Here is a 17290-nt window from a genome sequence, read left to right as displayed (position 1 = left end):
TGATAGTCCACAGATTACGGAAAGCATCCAGATGTGCATCGGAAACTACTACTGGTCTTCCAGGGAACGATCAAAGCGTAGACTGTTTGAGACATTACCCCCATGGAGGAAACTGCGCGTGGAGGCTGTTGTATTCAATCCCGAAGCAATTTCTGTGTTTCATCAACACTCTGATAATCCACAGATTACAGAATGCTACCAGATGTGCATCGGAAACTACTTCTGGTCTTCCAGGGAACGATCAAAGCGTAGACTGTTTGAGAGTTACTCCCATGGAGGAAAGTGCGAATGGTGACTGTTGTGTTCAATCCCGATGCAATTTCTGTGTTTCATCAACACTCTAATAGTCCACAGATTACAGAATGCCACGAGATTTGCATCGGAAACTATTACTGGTCTTCCTGGGAACGATCCAAGCGTAGACTGTTTCAGACATTACTCCCATGGAGTAAAGTGCGGATGGTGACTGTTGTATTCAATCCCGATGCAATTTCTGTGTTTCATCAACACTCTGATAGTCCACAGATTACGGAAAGCATCCAGATGTGCATCGGAAACTACTACTGGTCTTCCAGGGAACGATCAAAGCGTAGACTGTTTGAGAATTACTCCCATGCAGGAAAGTGCGCATGGTGACTGTTGTATTCAATCCGGATGCATTTTCTGTGTTTCATCAACACTCTGATAGTCCACAGATTACAGAATGCTACCAGATGTGATTCGGAAACTACTACTGGTCTTCCAGGGAACGATCAAAGCGTAGACTGTTTGAGAGTTACTCCCATGGAGGGAACCGCGCATGGTGACTGTTGTAATCAATCCCGATGCATTTTCTGTGTTTCATCAACACTCTGATAGTCCACAGATTACAGAATGCCACGAGATGTGCATCGGAAACTACTACATCTACATCTACATCTACATCCATACTCCGCAAGCCACCTGACGGTGTGTGGCGGAGGGTACCCTGAGTACCTCTATCGGTTCTCCCTTCTATTCCAGTCTCGTATTGTACGTGGAAAGAAGGATTGTCGGTATGCTTCTGTATGGGCTCTAATCTCTCTGATTTTATCCTCAAGGTCTCTTCGCGAGATATACGTAGGAGGGAGCAATATACTGCTTGACTCTTCGGTGAAGGTATGTTCTCGAAACTTTAACAAAAGCCCGTACCGAGCAACTGAGCGTCTCTCCTGCAGAGTCTTCCACTGGAGTTTATCTATCATCTCCGTAACGCTTTCGCAATTACTAAATGATCCTGTAACGAAGCGCGCTGCTCTCTGTTGGATTTTCCCTATCTCTTCTATCAACCCTACCTGGTGCGGATCCCACACTGCTGAGCAGTATTCAAGCATTGGGCGAAGAAGCGTACTGTAACCTACTTCCTTTGTTGTCTGATTGCATTTCATGAAGATTCTTCCAATGAATCTCAGTCTGGCAGCTGCTTTACCGACGATCAACTTTATATGATCATTCCATGTTAAATCACTCCTAATGAGTACTCCCAGATAATTTATGGAATTAACTACTTCCAGTTGCTGACCTGCTATTTTGTAGCTAAATGATAAGGGAACGATCCAAGCATAGACTGTTTCAGACATTACTCCCATGGATTAAAGTGCGGATGGTGACTGTTGTATTCAGTCCCGATGCAATTTCTGTGTTTCATCAACACTCTGATAGTCCACAGATTACAGAATGCCACCAGATGTGCTTCGGAAACTACTACTCGTCTTCCAGTGAACGATCAAAGCGTAGACTGTTTGAGAATTACTCCCATGGAGGAAAGTGCGCATGGTGACTGTTGTATTCAATCCCGATGCAATTTCTGTGTTTTATCAACACTCTGATACTCCACAGATTACGGAATGCCTCCAGATGTGCATCGGAAACTACTAATGGTCTTCCAGGGAACGATCAAAGCGTAGACTGTTTGAGACATTACTCCCATGGAGGAAAGTGCGCATGGTGAATGTAGTATTCAATCCCGATGCAATTTCTGTGTCTCATCAACACTCTGATAGTCCACAGATTACAGAATGCCTCCCGATGTGCATCGGAAACAACTACTGTTCTTCCAGGGAACGATCAAAGCGTAGACTGTTTGGGACATTACTCCCATGGTGGAAAGTGCGCATGGTGACTGTTATCTTCAATCCCGATGCAATTTCTGTGTTTCATCAACACTCTGATAGTCCACAGATTACAGAATACCTCCAGATGTTATTCGGAAGCTACTACTGGTCTTCCAGGGAACGATCAAAGCGTAGACTGTTTGAGACATTACTCCCATGGAGGAAACTGCGCATGGAGACTGTTGTATTCAATCCCGATGCCATTTCTGTGTTTCATCAACACCCTGATACTCCACAGATTACGGAATGCCTCCAGATGTGCATCGGAAACTACTAATGGTCATCCAGGGAACGATCAAAGCGTAGACTGTTTGAGAGTTACTCCCATGGAGGAAAGTGCGCATGGTGACTGTTGTATTCAATCCCGATGCATTTTCTGTGTTTCATCAACACTCTAATAGTCCACAGATTACAGAATGCCACGAGATGTGCATCGGAAACTACTACTGGTCTTCCTGGGAACGATCCAAGCGTACACTGTTTCAGACATTACTCCCATGGAGTAGAGTGCGGATGGTTACTGTTGTATTCAATCCCGATGCAATTTCTGTGTTTCATCAACACTCTGATAATCCACAGATTACAGAATGCCACGAGATGTGCATCGGAAACTACTACTGGTCTTCCAGGGAACGATCAAAGCGTAGACTGTTTCAGACATACCTCCCGTGGAGGAAAGTGCGCATGGTGATTGTTGTATTCCATCCCGATGCAATTTCTGTGTTTGATCATCACTCTGATAGTCCACAGAATACAGAATGCCACCAGATGTGCATCGGAAACTACTACTGGTCTTCCAGGGAACGATCAAAACGTAGACTGTTTCAGACATTACTCCCATGGAGGAAAGTCCGGATGGTGACTGTTGTATTCAATCCCGATGCAATTTCTGTGTTTCATCAACACTCTGATAGTCCACAGATTACAGAATGCCACCAGATGTGCATCGGAAACTACTACTGGTCTTCGAGGGAACGATCAAAGCGTAGACTGTTTCAGGCATACCTCCCGTGGAGGAAAGTGCGCATGGTGATTGTTGTATTCCATCCCGATGCAATTTCTGTGTTTCATCAACACTCTGATAGTCCACAGATTACAGAATGCCACCAGATGTGCATCGGAAACTACTACTGGTCTTCCAGGTAACGATCAAAGCGTAGACTGTTTGAGAATTACTCCCATGGAGGAAAGTGCGCATGGTGACTGTTGTATTCAATCCGGATGAAATTTCTGTGTTTCATCAACACTCTGATAGTCCACAGATTACAGAATGCTACCAGATGTGATTCGGAAACTACTACTGGTCTTCCAATGGACGATCAAAGCGTTGACTGTTTGAGAGTTACTCCCATGGAGGAAAGTGCGCATGGTGACTGTTGTATTCAATCCCGATGCATTTTCTGTGTTTCATCAACACTCTGATAGTCCACAGATTACAGAATGCCACGAGATGTGCATCGGAAACTACTACATCTACATCTACATCTACATCCTTACTCCGCAAGCCACCTCACGGTGTGTGGCGGAGGGTACCCTGAGTACCTCTATCGGTTCTCCCTTCTATTCCAGTCTCGTATTCTATGTGGAAAGAAGGATTGTCGGTATGCTTCTGTGTGGGCTCTAATCCCTCTGATTTTATTCTCATGGTCTCTTCGCGAGATATACGTAGGAGGGAGCAATATACTGCTTGACTCTCCGGTGAAGGTACGTTCTCGAAACTTTAACAAAAGCCCGTACCGAGCTACTGAGCGTCTCTCCTGCAGAGTATTCCACTGGAGTTTATCTATCATCTCCGTAACGCTTTCGCAATTACTAAATGATCCTGTAACGAAGCGCGCTGCTCTCTGTTGGATCTTCTCCATCTCTTCTATCAACCCTACCTGGTGCGGATCCCACACTGCTGAGCAGTATTCAAGCATTGGGCGAAGAAGCGTACTGTAACCTACTTCCTTTGTTGTCGGATTGCATTTCATTAAGATTCTTCCAATGAATCTCAGTCTGGCATCTGCTTTACCGACGATCAACTTTATATGATCATTCCATGTTAAATCACTCCTAATGAGTACTCCCAGATAATTTATGGAATTAACTACTTCCAGTTGCTGACCTGCTATTTTGTAGCTAAATGATAAGGGAACGATCCAAGCGTAGACTGTTTCAGACATTACTCCCATGGAGGAAAGTGCGCATGGTGAATGTAGTATTCAATCCCGATGCAATTTCTGTGTTTCATCAACACTCTGATAGTCCACAGATTACAGAATGCTTCCCGATGTGCATCGGAAACAACTACTGGTCTTCCAGGGAACGATCAAAGCGTAGACTGTTTGGGACATTACTCCCATGGAGGAAAGTGCGCATGGTGACTGTTGTCTTCAATCGCGATGCATTTTCTGTGTTTCATCAACACTCTGATAGTCCACAGATTACAGAATGCCACGAAATGTGCATCGGAAACTACTACTGGTCTTTCAGGGAACGATCAAAAAGTAGACTGTTTCAGACATTACACCCATGGAGGAAAGTGCGGATGGTGACTGTTGTGTTCAATCCCGATGCAATTTCTGTGTTTCATCAACACTCTGATAGTCCACAGATTACAGAATGCCACCAGATGTGCATCAGAAACTACTACTGGTCTTCCAGGGAACGATCAAAGCGTACTCTGTTAGAGACATACCTCCCGTGGAGGAACGTGCGCATGTTGACTGTTGTATTCATTCCCGATGCAATTTCTGTGTTTCATCAACACTCTGATAGTCCACAGATTACAGAATGCCACCAGATGTGCATCGCAAACTACTACTGGTCTTCCAGGGAACGATCAAAGCATAGACTGTTTGAGAATCACTCCCATGGAGGAAAGTGCGCATGGTGACTGTTGTATTCAATCCCGATGCAATTTCTGTGTTTCATCAACACTCTGATAGTCCACAGATCACAGAAAGCCTCCAGATGTGCGTCGGAAACTACTACAGGTCTTCCAGGGAACGATCAAAGCGACAACTGTTAGAGACATTACTAGCATGGAGGAAAGTGCGCATGGTGACTGTTGTATTCAATCGCGATGCATTTTCTGTGTTTCATCAACACTCTGATAGTCTACAGATTACAGAATGCCACCAGATGTGTATCGGAAACTACTACTTGTCTTCCAGGGAACGATCAAAGCGTAGATTGTTTGAGACATTACTCCCGTGGAGGAATGTGCGCATGGTGACTGTTGTATTCAATCCCGATGCAATTTCTGTGTTTCATCAACACTCTGATAGTCCACAGATTACGGAAAGCATCCAGATGTGCATCGGAAACTACTACTGGTCTTCCAGGGAACGATCAAAGCGTAGACTGTTTGAGACATTACCCCCATGGAGGAAACTGCGCATGGAGACTGTTGTATTCAATCCCGAAGCAATTTCTGTGTTTCATCAACACTCTGATAGTCCACAGATTACAGAAAGCCTCGAGATGTGCAACGGAAAATACTACTGGTCCTCCAGGGAACGATCAAAGCGCAGACTGTTAGAGACATTACTCCCATGGAGGAAAGTGCGCATGGTGACTGTTGTATTGAATCCCGATGCAATTACTGTGTTTCATCAACACTCTGATAGTCTACGAATTACAGAATGCCACCACATGTGCATCGGAAACTACTAATGGTCTTCCAGGGAACGATCAAAGCGTAGATTGTTTGGGACATTACCCCCATGGAGGAAACTGCGCATGGCGACTGTTGTATTCAATCCCGAAGCAATTTCTGTGTTTCATCAACACTCTGATAGTCCACAGATTACAGAAAGCCTCCAGATGTGCAACGGAAGATACTACTGGTCTTCCTGGGAACGATCCAAGCGTAGACTGTTTCAGACATTACTCCCATGGAGTAAAGTGCGGATGGTGACTGTTGTATTCAATCCCGATGCAATTTCTGTGTTTCATCAACACTCTGATAGTCCACAGATTACAGAATGCCACCAGATGTGCATCGGAAACTACTACTGGTCTTCCAGGGAACGATCAAAGCGTAGACTGTTTGAGAATTACTCCCATGCAGGAAAGTGCGCATGGTGACTGTTGTATTCAATCCGGATGAAATTTCTGTGTTTCATCAACACTCTGATAGTCCACAGATTACAGAATGCTACCAGATGTGATTCGGAAACTACTACTGGTCTTCCAGGCAACGATCAAAGCGTAGACTGTTTGAGAGTTACTCCTATGGAGGAAAGTGCGCATGGTGACTGTTGTATTCAATCCCGATGCATTTTCTGTGTTTCATCAACACTCTGATAGTCCACAGATTACAGAATGCCACGAGATGTGCATCGGAAACTACTACATCTACATCTACATCTACATCCATACTCCGCAAGCCACCTGACGGTGTGTGGCGGAGGGTACCCTGAGTACCTCTATGGGTTCTCCCTTCTATTCCAGTCTCGTATTGTACGTGGAAAGAAGGAATGTCGGTATGCTTCTGTGTGGGCTCTAATCTCTCTGATTTTATCCTCATGGTCTCTTCGCGAGATATACGTAGGAGGGAACAATATACTGCTTGACTCTTCGGTGAAGGTATGTTCTCGAAACTTTAACAAAAGCCCGTACCGAGCTACTGAGCGTCTCTCCTGCAGAGTCTTCCACTGGAGTTTATCTGTCATCTCCGTAACGCTTTCGTAATTACTAAATGATCCTGTAACGAAGCGCGCTGCTCTCTGTTGGATCTTCTCTATCTCTTCTATCAACCCTACCTGGTGCGGATCCCACACTGCTGAGCAGTATTCAAGCATTGGGCGAAGAAGCGTACTGTAACCTACTTCCTTTGTTGTCGGATTGTATTTCATTAGGATTCTTCCAATGAATCTCAGTCTGGCATCTGCTTTACCGACGATCAACTTTATATGATCATTCCATGTTAAATCACTCCTAATGAGTACTCCCAGATAATTTATGGAATTAACTACCTCCAGTTGCTGACCTGCTATTTTGTAGCTAAATGATAAGGGAACGATCCAAGCGTAGACTGTTTCAGACATTACTCCCATGGAGGAAAGTCCGGATGGTGACTGTTGTATTCAATCCCGAGGCAATTTCTGTGTTTCATCAACACTCTGATAGTCCACAGATTACAGAATGCCACCAGATGTGCATCGGAAACTACTACTGGTCTTCCAGGGAACGATCAAAGTGTAGACTGTTTCAGGCATACCTCCCGTGGAGGAAAGTGCGCATGGTGATTGTTGTATTCCATCCCAATGCAATTTCTGTGTTTCATCAACACTCTGATAGTCCACAGATTACAGAATGCCACCAGATGTGCATCGGAAACTACTACTGGTCTTCCAGGGAACGATCAAAGCGTAGACTGTTTGAGAATTACTCCCATGGAGGAAAGTGCGCATGGTGACTGTTGTATTAAATCCGGATGAAATTTCTGTGTTTCATCAACATTCTGATAGTCCACAGATTACAGAAGGCTACCAGATGTGAATCTAAAACTACTACTGGTCTTCCAGGGAACGATCAAAGCGTAGACTGTTTGAGAGTTACCCCCCTGGAGGAAAGTGCACATGGTGACTGTTGTATTCAATCCCGATGCATTTTCTGTGTTTCATCAACACTCTGATAGCCCACAGATTACAGAATGCCACGAGATGTGCATCGGAAACTACTACTGGTCTTCCAGGGAACGATCAAAGCGTAGACTGTTTGAGAATTACTCCCATGGAGGAAAGTGCGCATGGTAACTTTTGTATTCAATCCCGATGCAATTTCTGTGTTTCATCAACACTCTGATACTCCACAGATTACGGAATGCCTCCAGATGTGCATCGGAAACTACTAATGGTCTTCCAGGGAACGATCAAAGCGTAGACTGTTTGAGACGTTACTCCCATGGAGGAAAGTGCGCATGGTGAATGTAGTATTCAATCCCGATGCAATTTCTGTGTCTTATTAACACTCTGATAGTCCACAGATTACAGAATGCCTCCCGATGTGCATCGGAAACAACTACTGGTCTTCCAGGGAACGATCAAAGCGTAGACTGTTTGGGACATTACTCCCATGGAGGAAAGTGCGCATGGTGACTGTTGCATACAATCCCGATGCAATTTCTGTGTTTCATCAACACTCTGATAGTCCACAGATTACAGAAAACCTCCAGATGTTAATCGGAAGATACTACTGGTCTTCCAGGGAACGATCAAAGCGTAGACAGTTTGAGACATTACTCCCATGGAGGAAAGTGCGCATGGTGACTGTTGTATTCAATCCCGATGCAATTTCCTTGTTTCATCAACACTCTGATAGTCCACAGATTACGGAAAGCATCCAGATGTGCATCGGAAACTACTACTGGTCTTCCGGGGAACGATCAAAGCGTAGACTGTTTGAGACATTACTCCCATGGAGGAAACTGCGCATGGAGACTGTTGTATTCAATCCCGATGCATTTTCTGTGTTTCATCAACTCTCTAATAGTCCACAGATTACAGAATGCCAAGAGATGTGCATCGGAAACTACTACTGGTCTTCCTGGGAACGATCCAAGCGTAGACTGTTTCAGACATTACTCCCATGGAGTAAAGTGCGGATGGTGACTGTTGTATTCAATCCCGATGCAATTTCTGTGTTTCATCAACACTCTGATAGTCCACAGATTACAGAATGCCACCAGATGTGCATCGGAAACTACTACTGGTCTTCCAGGTAACGATCAAAGCGTAGACTGTTTGAGAATTACTCCCATGGAGGAAAGTGCGCATGGTGACTGTTGTATTCAATCCGGCTGAAATTTCTGTGTTTCATCAACACTCTGATAGTCCACAGATTACAGAATGCTACCAGATGTGATTCGGAAACTACTACTGGTTTTCCAATGGACGATCAAAGCGTAGACTGTTTGAGAGTTACTCCCATGGAGGAAAGTGCGCATGGTGACTGTTGTATTCAATCCCGATGCATTTTCTGTGTTTCATCAACACTCTGATAGTCCACAGATTACAGAATGCCACGAGATGTGCATCGGAAACTACTACATCTACATCTACATCTACATCCTTACTCCGCAAGCCACCTCACGGTGTGTGGCGGAGGGTACCCTGAGTACCTCTATCGGTTCTCCCTTCTATTCCAGTCTCGTATTCTATGTGGAAAGAAGGATTGTCGGTATGCTTCTGTGTGGGCTCTAATCCCTCTGATTTTATTCTCATGGTCTCTTCGCGAGATATACGTAGGAGGGAGCAATATACTGCTTGACTCTCCGGTGAAGGTACGTTCTCGAAACTTTAACAAAAGCCCGTACCGAGCTACTGAGCGTCTCTCCTGCAGAGTATTCCACTGGAGTTTATCTATCATCTCCGTAACGCTTTCGCAATTACTAAATGATCCTGTAACGAAGCGCGCTGCTCTCTGTTGGATCTTCTCCATCTCTTCTATCAACCCTACCTGGTGCGGATCCCACACTGCTGAGCAGTATTCAAGCATTGGGCGAAGAAGCGTACTGTAACCTACTTCCTTTGTTGTCGGATTGCATTTCATTAAGATTCTTCCAATGAATCTCAGTCTGGCATCTGCTTTACCGACGATCAACTTTATATGATCATTCCATGTTAAATCACTCCTAATGAGTACTCCCAGATAATTTATGGAATTAACTACTTCCAGTTGCTGACCTGCTATTTTGTAGCTAAATGATAAGGAAACGATCCAAGCGTAGACTGTTTCAGACATTACTCCCATGGAGGAAAGTCCGGATGGTGACTGTTGTATTCAATCCCGATGCAATTTCTGTGTTTCATCAACACTCTGATAGTCCACAGACTACAGAATGCCACCAGATGTGCATCGGAAACTACTACTGGTCTTCCAGGGAACGATCAAAGCGTAGGCTGTTTGAGACATACCTCCCGTAGAGGAAAGTGCGCATGGTGATTGTTGTATTCAATCCCGATGCAGTTTCTGTGTTTCATCAACATTCTGATACTCCACAGATTACGGAATGCTACCAGATGGGCATCGGAAACTACTACTGGTCTTCCAGGGAACGATCAAAGCGTAGACTGTTTAAGACATTACTCCCATGGAGGAAAGTGCGCATGGTGACTGTTGTATTCAATCCCGATGCAAGTTCTGTGTTTCATCAACACTCTGATAGTCCACAGATTACGGAAAGCATCCAGATGTGCATCCGAAACTACTACTGGTCTTCCAGGGAACGATCAAAGCGTAGACTGTTTGAGACATTACTCCCATGGAGGAAACTGCGCATGGAGACTGTTGTATTCAATCCCGAAGCAATTTCTGTGTTTCATCAACACTCTGATAGTCCACAGATTACAGAAAGCCTCCAGATGTGCAACGGAAAATACTACTGGTCTTCCAGGGAACGATCAAAGCGCAGACTGTTAGAGACATTACTCCCATGGAGGAAAGTGCGCATGGTGACTGTTGTATTCAATCCCGGTGCAATTACTGTGTTTCATCAACACTCTGATAGTCTACGCTTTACAGAATGCCACCATATGTGCATCGCAAACTACTACTGGTCTTCCAGGGAACGATCAAAGCGTAGATTGTTTGAGACATTACTCCTGTGGAGGAAAGTGCGCATGGTGACTGTTGTATTCAATCCCGATGCAATTTCTGTGTTTCATCAACACTCTAATAGTCCACAGATTACAGAATGCCTCCAGATGTGCATCGGAAGCTACTACTGGTCTTCCAGAAAACGATCAAATCGTAAACTCTTTGAGACATTACTCCCATGGAGGAAAGTGCGCATGGTGACTGTTGTATTCAATCCCGATGCATTTTCTATGTTTCATCAACACTCTGATAGTCCACAGATTACAGAATGCCACCAGATGTGCATCGGAAACTACTACTGGTCTTCCAGGGAACGATCAAAGCGTAGACTGTTTGAGACATTACCTTTATGCAGGAATGTGCGCATGGTGACTGTTGTATTCAATCCCGATGCAATTTCTGTGTTTCATCAACACTCTGATAGTCCACAGATTACAGAATGCCACCAGATGTGCATCGGAAACTACTACTGGTCTTCCAGGTAACGATCAAAGCGTAGACTGTTTGAGAATTACTCCCATGGAGGAAAGTGCGCATGGTGACTGTTGTATTAAATCCGGATGAAATTTCTGTGTTTCATCAACATTCTGATAGTCCACAGATTACAGAAGGCTACCAGATGTGAATCTAAAACTACTACTGGTCTTCCAGGGAACGATCAAAGCGTAGACTGTTTGAGAGTTACCCCCATGGAGGAAAGTGCACATGGTGACTGTTGTATTCAATCCCGATGCATTTTCTGTGTTTCATCAACACTCTGATAGCCCACAGATTACAGAATGCCACGAGATGTGCATCGGAAACTACTACTGGTCTTCCAGGGAACGATCAAAGCGTAGACTGTTTGAGAATTACTCCCATGGAGGAAAGTGCGCATGGTAACTTTTGTATTCAATCCCGATGCAATTTCTGTGTTTCATCAACACTCTGATACTCCACAGATTACGGAATGCCTCCAGATGTGCATCGGAAACTACTAATGGTCTTCCAGGGAACGATCAAAGCGTAGACTGTTTGAGACGTTACTCCCATGGAGGAAAGTGCGCATGGTGAATGTAGTATTCAATCCCGATGCAATTTCTGTGTCTCATCAACACTCTGATAGTCCACAGATTACAGAATGCCTCCCGATGTGCATCGGAAACAACTACTGGTCTTCCAGGGAACGATCAAAGCGTAGACTGTTTGGGACATTACTCCCATGGAGGAAAGTGCGCATGGTGACTGTTGTATACAATCCCGATGCAATTTCTGTGTTTCATCAACACTCTGATAGTCCACAGATTACAGAAAACCTCCAGATGTTAATCGGAAGATACTACTGGTCTTCCAGGGAACGATCAAAGCGTAGACAGTTTGAGACATTACTCCCATGGAGGAAAGTGCGCATGGTGACTGTTGTATTCAATCCCGATGCAATTTCCTTGTTTCATCAACACTCTGATAGTCCACAGATTACGGAAAGCATCCAGATGTGCATCGGAAACTACTACTGGTCTTCCGGGGAACGATCAAAGCGTAGACTGTTTGAGACATTACTCCCATGGAGGAAACTGCGCATGGAGACTGTTGTATTCAATCCCGATGCATTTTCTGTGTTTCATCAACTCTCTAATAGTCCACAGATTACAGAATGCCAAGAGATGTGCATCGGAAACTACTACTGGTCTTCCTGGGAACGATCCAAGCGTAGACTGTTTCAGACATTACTCCCATGGAGTAAAGTGCGGATGGTGACTGTTGTATTCAATCCCGATGCAATTTCTGTGTTTCATCAACACTCTGATAGTCCACAGATTACAGAATGCCACCAGATGTGCATCGGAAACTACTACTGGTTTTCCAATGGACGATCAAAGCGTAGACTGTTTGAGAGTTACTCCCATGGAGGAAAGTGCGCATGGTGACTGTTGTATTCAATCCCGATGCATTTTCTGTGTTTCATCAACACTCTGATAGTCCACAGATTACAGAATGCCACGAGATGTGCATCGGAAACTACTACATCTACATCTACATCTACATCCTTACTCCGCAAGCCACCTGACGGTGTGTGGCGGAGGGTACCCTGAGTACCTCTATCGGTTCTCCCTTCTATTCCAGTCTCGTATTGAATGTGGAAAGAAGGATTGTCGGTATGCTTCTGTGTGGGCTCTAATCCCTCTGATTTTATTCTCATGGTCTCTTCGCGAGATATACGTAGGAGGGAGCAATATACTGCTTGACTCTTCGGTGAAGGTATGTTCTCGAAACTTTAACAAAAGCCCGTACCGAGCTACTGAGCGTCTCTCCTGCAGAGTATTCAACTGGAGTTTATCTATCATCTCCGTAACGCTTTCGCAATTACTAAATGATCCTGTAACGAAGCGCGCTGCTCTCTGTTGGATCTTCTCTATCTCTTCTATCAACCCTACCTGGTGCGGATCCCACACTGCTGAGCAGTATTCAAGCATTGGGCGAAGAAGCGTACTGTAACCTACTTCCTTTGTTGTCGGATTGCATTTCATTAAGATTCTTCCAATGAATCTCAGTCTGGCATCTGCTTTACCGACGATCAACTTTATATGATCATTCCATGTTAAATCACTCCTAATGAGTACTCCCAGATAATTTATGGAATTAACTACTTCCAGTTGCTGACCTGCTATTTTGTAGCTAAATGATAAGGAAACGATCCAAGCGTAGACTGTTTCAGACATTACTCCCATGGAGGAAAGTCCGGATGGTGACTGTTGTATTCAATCCCGATGCAATTTCTGTGTTTCATCAACACTCTGATAGTCCACAGACTACAGAATGCCACCAGATGTGCATCGGAAACTACTACTGGTCTTCCAGGGAACGATCAAAGCGTAGGCTGTTTGAGACATACCTCCCGTAGAGGAAAGTGCGCATGGTGATTGTTGTATTCAATCCCGATGCAGTTTCTGTGTTTCATCAACATTCTGATACTCAACAGATTACGGAATGCTACCAGATGGGCATCGGAAACTACTACTGGTCTTCCAGGGAACGATCAAAGCGTAGACTGTTTAAGACATTACTCCCATGGAGGAAAGTGCGCATGGTGACTGTTGTATTCAATCCCGATGCAAGTTCTGTGTTTCATCAACACTCTGATAGTCCACAGATTACGGAAAGCATCCAGATGTGCATCCGAAACTACTACTGGTCTTCCAGGGAACGATCAAAGCGTAGACTGTTTGAGACATTACTCCCATGGAGGAAACTGCGCATGGAGACTGTTGTATTCAATCCCGAAGCAATTTCTGTGTTTCATCAACACTCTGATAGTCCACAGATTACAGAAAGCCTCCAGATGTGCAACGGAAAATACTACTGGTCTTCCAGGGAACGATCAAAGCGCAGACTGTTAGAGACATTACTCCCATGGAGGAAAGTGCGCATGGTGACTGTTGTATTCAATCCCGGTGCAATTACTGTGTTTCATCAACACTCTGATAGTCTACGCTTTACAGAATGCCACCATATGTGCATCGCAAACTACTACTGGTCTTCCAGGGAACGATCAAAGCGTAGATTGTTTGAGACATTACTCCTGTGGAGGAAAGTGCGCATGGTGACTGTTGTATTCAATCCCGATGCAATTTCTGTGTTTCATCAACACTCTAATAGTCCACAGATTACAGAATGCCTCCAGATGTGCATCGGAAGCTACTACTGGTCTTCCAGAAAACGATCAAAGCGTAAACTCTTTGAGACATTACTCCCATGGAGGAAAGTGCGCATGGTGACTGTTGTATTCAATCCCGATGCATTTTCTATGTTTCATCAACACTCTGATAGTCCACAGATTACAGAATGCCACCAGATGTGCATCGGAAACTACTACTGGTCTTCCAGGGAACGATTAAAGCATAGGCTGTTTGAGAATTACTCCCATGGAGGAAAGTGCGCATGGTGACTGTTGTATTCAATCCCGATGCAATTTCTGTGTTTCATCACCACTCTGATAGTCCACAGATCACAGAAAGCCACCAGAGGTGCGTCGGAAACTACTACTGGTCTTCCAGGGAACGATCAAAGCAACAACTGTTAGAGACATTACTAGCATGGAGGAAAGTGCGCATGGTGACTGTTGTATTCAACCCCGATGCAATTTCTGTGTTTCATCAACACTCTGATAGTCGACACATTACAGAATGCCACCAGATGTGCATCGGAAACTACTACTTGTCTTCCAGGGAACGATCAAAGCGTAGATTGTTTGAGACATTACTCCCACGGAGGAATGTGCGCATGGTGACTGTTGTATTCAATCCCAATGCAATTTCTGTGTTTAATCAACACTCTGATAGTCCACAGATTACGGAATGCCTCCAGATGTGCATCGGAAACTACTAATGGTCTTCCAGGGAACAATCAAAACGTAGACTGTTTTAGACATTATTCCCATGGAGGAAAGTGAGCATGGTGAATGTAGTATTCAATCCCGATGCAATTTTTGTGTTTCATCAACACTCTGATAGTCCACAGATTACAGAATGCCTCCCGATGTGCATCGGAAACTACTACTGGTCTTTCAGGGAACGATCAAAGCGTAGACTGTTGGGACATTACTACCATTTTGGAAAGTGCGCATGGTGACTGTTGTCTTCAATCCCGACGCAATTTCTGTGTTTCCTCAACACTCTGATAGTCCACAGATTACAGAATGCCTCCAGATGTTAATCGGAAGCTACTACTGGTCTTCCAGGGAACGATCAAAGCGTAGACTGTTTGAGACATTACTCCCATGGAGGAAAGTGCGCATGGTGACTGTTGTATTCAATCCCGATGCAATTTCTGTGTTACATCAACATTCTGATGGTCCACAGATTACGGAAATCATCCAGATGTGCATCGGAAACTACTACTGGTCTTCCAGGGAACGATCAAATCGTTGACTGTTTGAGACATTACTCCCATGGAGGAAAGTGCGCATGGTGACTGTTGTATTCAATCGCGATGCATTTTCTGTGTTTCATCAACACTCTCATAGTCTACAGATTACAGAATACCTCCAGATGTGCATCGGAAACTACTACTGGTCTTCCAGGGAACGATCAAAGCGTAGTTTGTTTGAGACATTCCTCCCGTTGAGGAATGTGCGCATGGTGACGGTTGTATTTAATCCGGATGAAAGTTCTGTGTCTCATCATCACTCTGATAGTCCACAGATTACAGAATGCTACCAGATTTGCATCGGAAACTACTACTGGTCTTCCAGGGAACGATCAAAGCGTAGACTCTTTGAGAGTTACTCCCATGGAGGAAAGTGCGCATGGTGACTGATGTATTCAATCCCGATGCATTTTCAGTGTTTCATCAACACTCTGATAGTCCACAGATTACAGAATGCCACGAGATGTGCATCAGAAACTACTACTGGTCTTCCTGGGAACGATCCAAGGGTAGACTGTTTCAGACATTACTCCCATGGAGGAAAGTGCGGATGGTGACTGTTGTATTCAATCCCGATGCAATTTCTGTGTTTCATCAGCACCCTGATAGTCCACAGATTACAGAATGCCACCAGATGTGCATCGGAAACTACTACTGGTCTTCCAGGGAACGATCAAAGCGTAGACTGTTTGAGACATTACTCCCATGGAGGAAAGTGCGGATGGTGACTGTTGTATTCAATCCCGATGCATTTTCTGTGTTTCATCAACACTCTGATAGTCCACACATTACAGAATGCCACGAGATGTGCATCGGAAACTACTACTGATCTTCCAGGGAACGATCAAAAGGTAGACTGTTTCAGACATTACTCTCATGGAGGAAAGTGCGGATGGTGACTGTTGTGTTGAATCCCGATGCAATTTCTGTGTTTCATCAACTCTCTGATAGTCCACAGATTACAGAATGCCACCAGATGTGCATCGGAAACTACTACCGCTCTTCCAGGGAACGATCAAAGCGTAGACTGTTAGAGACATACCTCCAGTGGAGGAAAGTGCGCATGTTGACTGTTGTATTCAATCCCGATGCAATTTCTGTGTTTCATCAACACTCTGATAGTCCACAAATTACAGAATGCCACCAGATGTGCATCGGAAACTACTACTGGTCTTCCAGGGGACGATCAAAGCATAGACTGTTTGAGAATTACTCCCATGGAGGAAAGTGCGCATGGTGAGTGTTGTATTCAATCCCGATGCAATTTCTGTGTTTCATCAACACTCTGATAGTCCACAGATCACAGAAAGCCTCCAGATGTGCGTCGAAAACTACTACTGGTCTTCCAGGGATCGATCAAAGCGTAGACTGTTTGAGACATTACTACTGTGGAGGAATGTGCGCATGGTGACTGTTGTATTCAATCCCGATGCAATTTCTGTGTTTCATCAACACTCTGATAATCCACAGATTACAGAATACCTCCAGATGTGCATCGGAAACTACTACTGGTCTTCCAGGGAACGATCAAAGCGTATACTGTTTGAGACATACCTCCCATGGAGAAAGTGCGCATGGTGACTGTTGTATTCAATGCCGATGCAATTTCTGTGTTTCATCAACACTATGATACTCCACAGATTAGAGAATGCCTCCAGATGTGC

Source organism: Schistocerca gregaria, chromosome 5 (assembly GCF_023897955.1).
Source record: "Schistocerca gregaria isolate iqSchGreg1 chromosome 5, iqSchGreg1.2, whole genome shotgun sequence".
Taxonomy (NCBI): domain Eukaryota; kingdom Metazoa; phylum Arthropoda; class Insecta; order Orthoptera; family Acrididae; genus Schistocerca; species Schistocerca gregaria.
Note: the sequence above shows the minus strand (reverse complement) of the source record.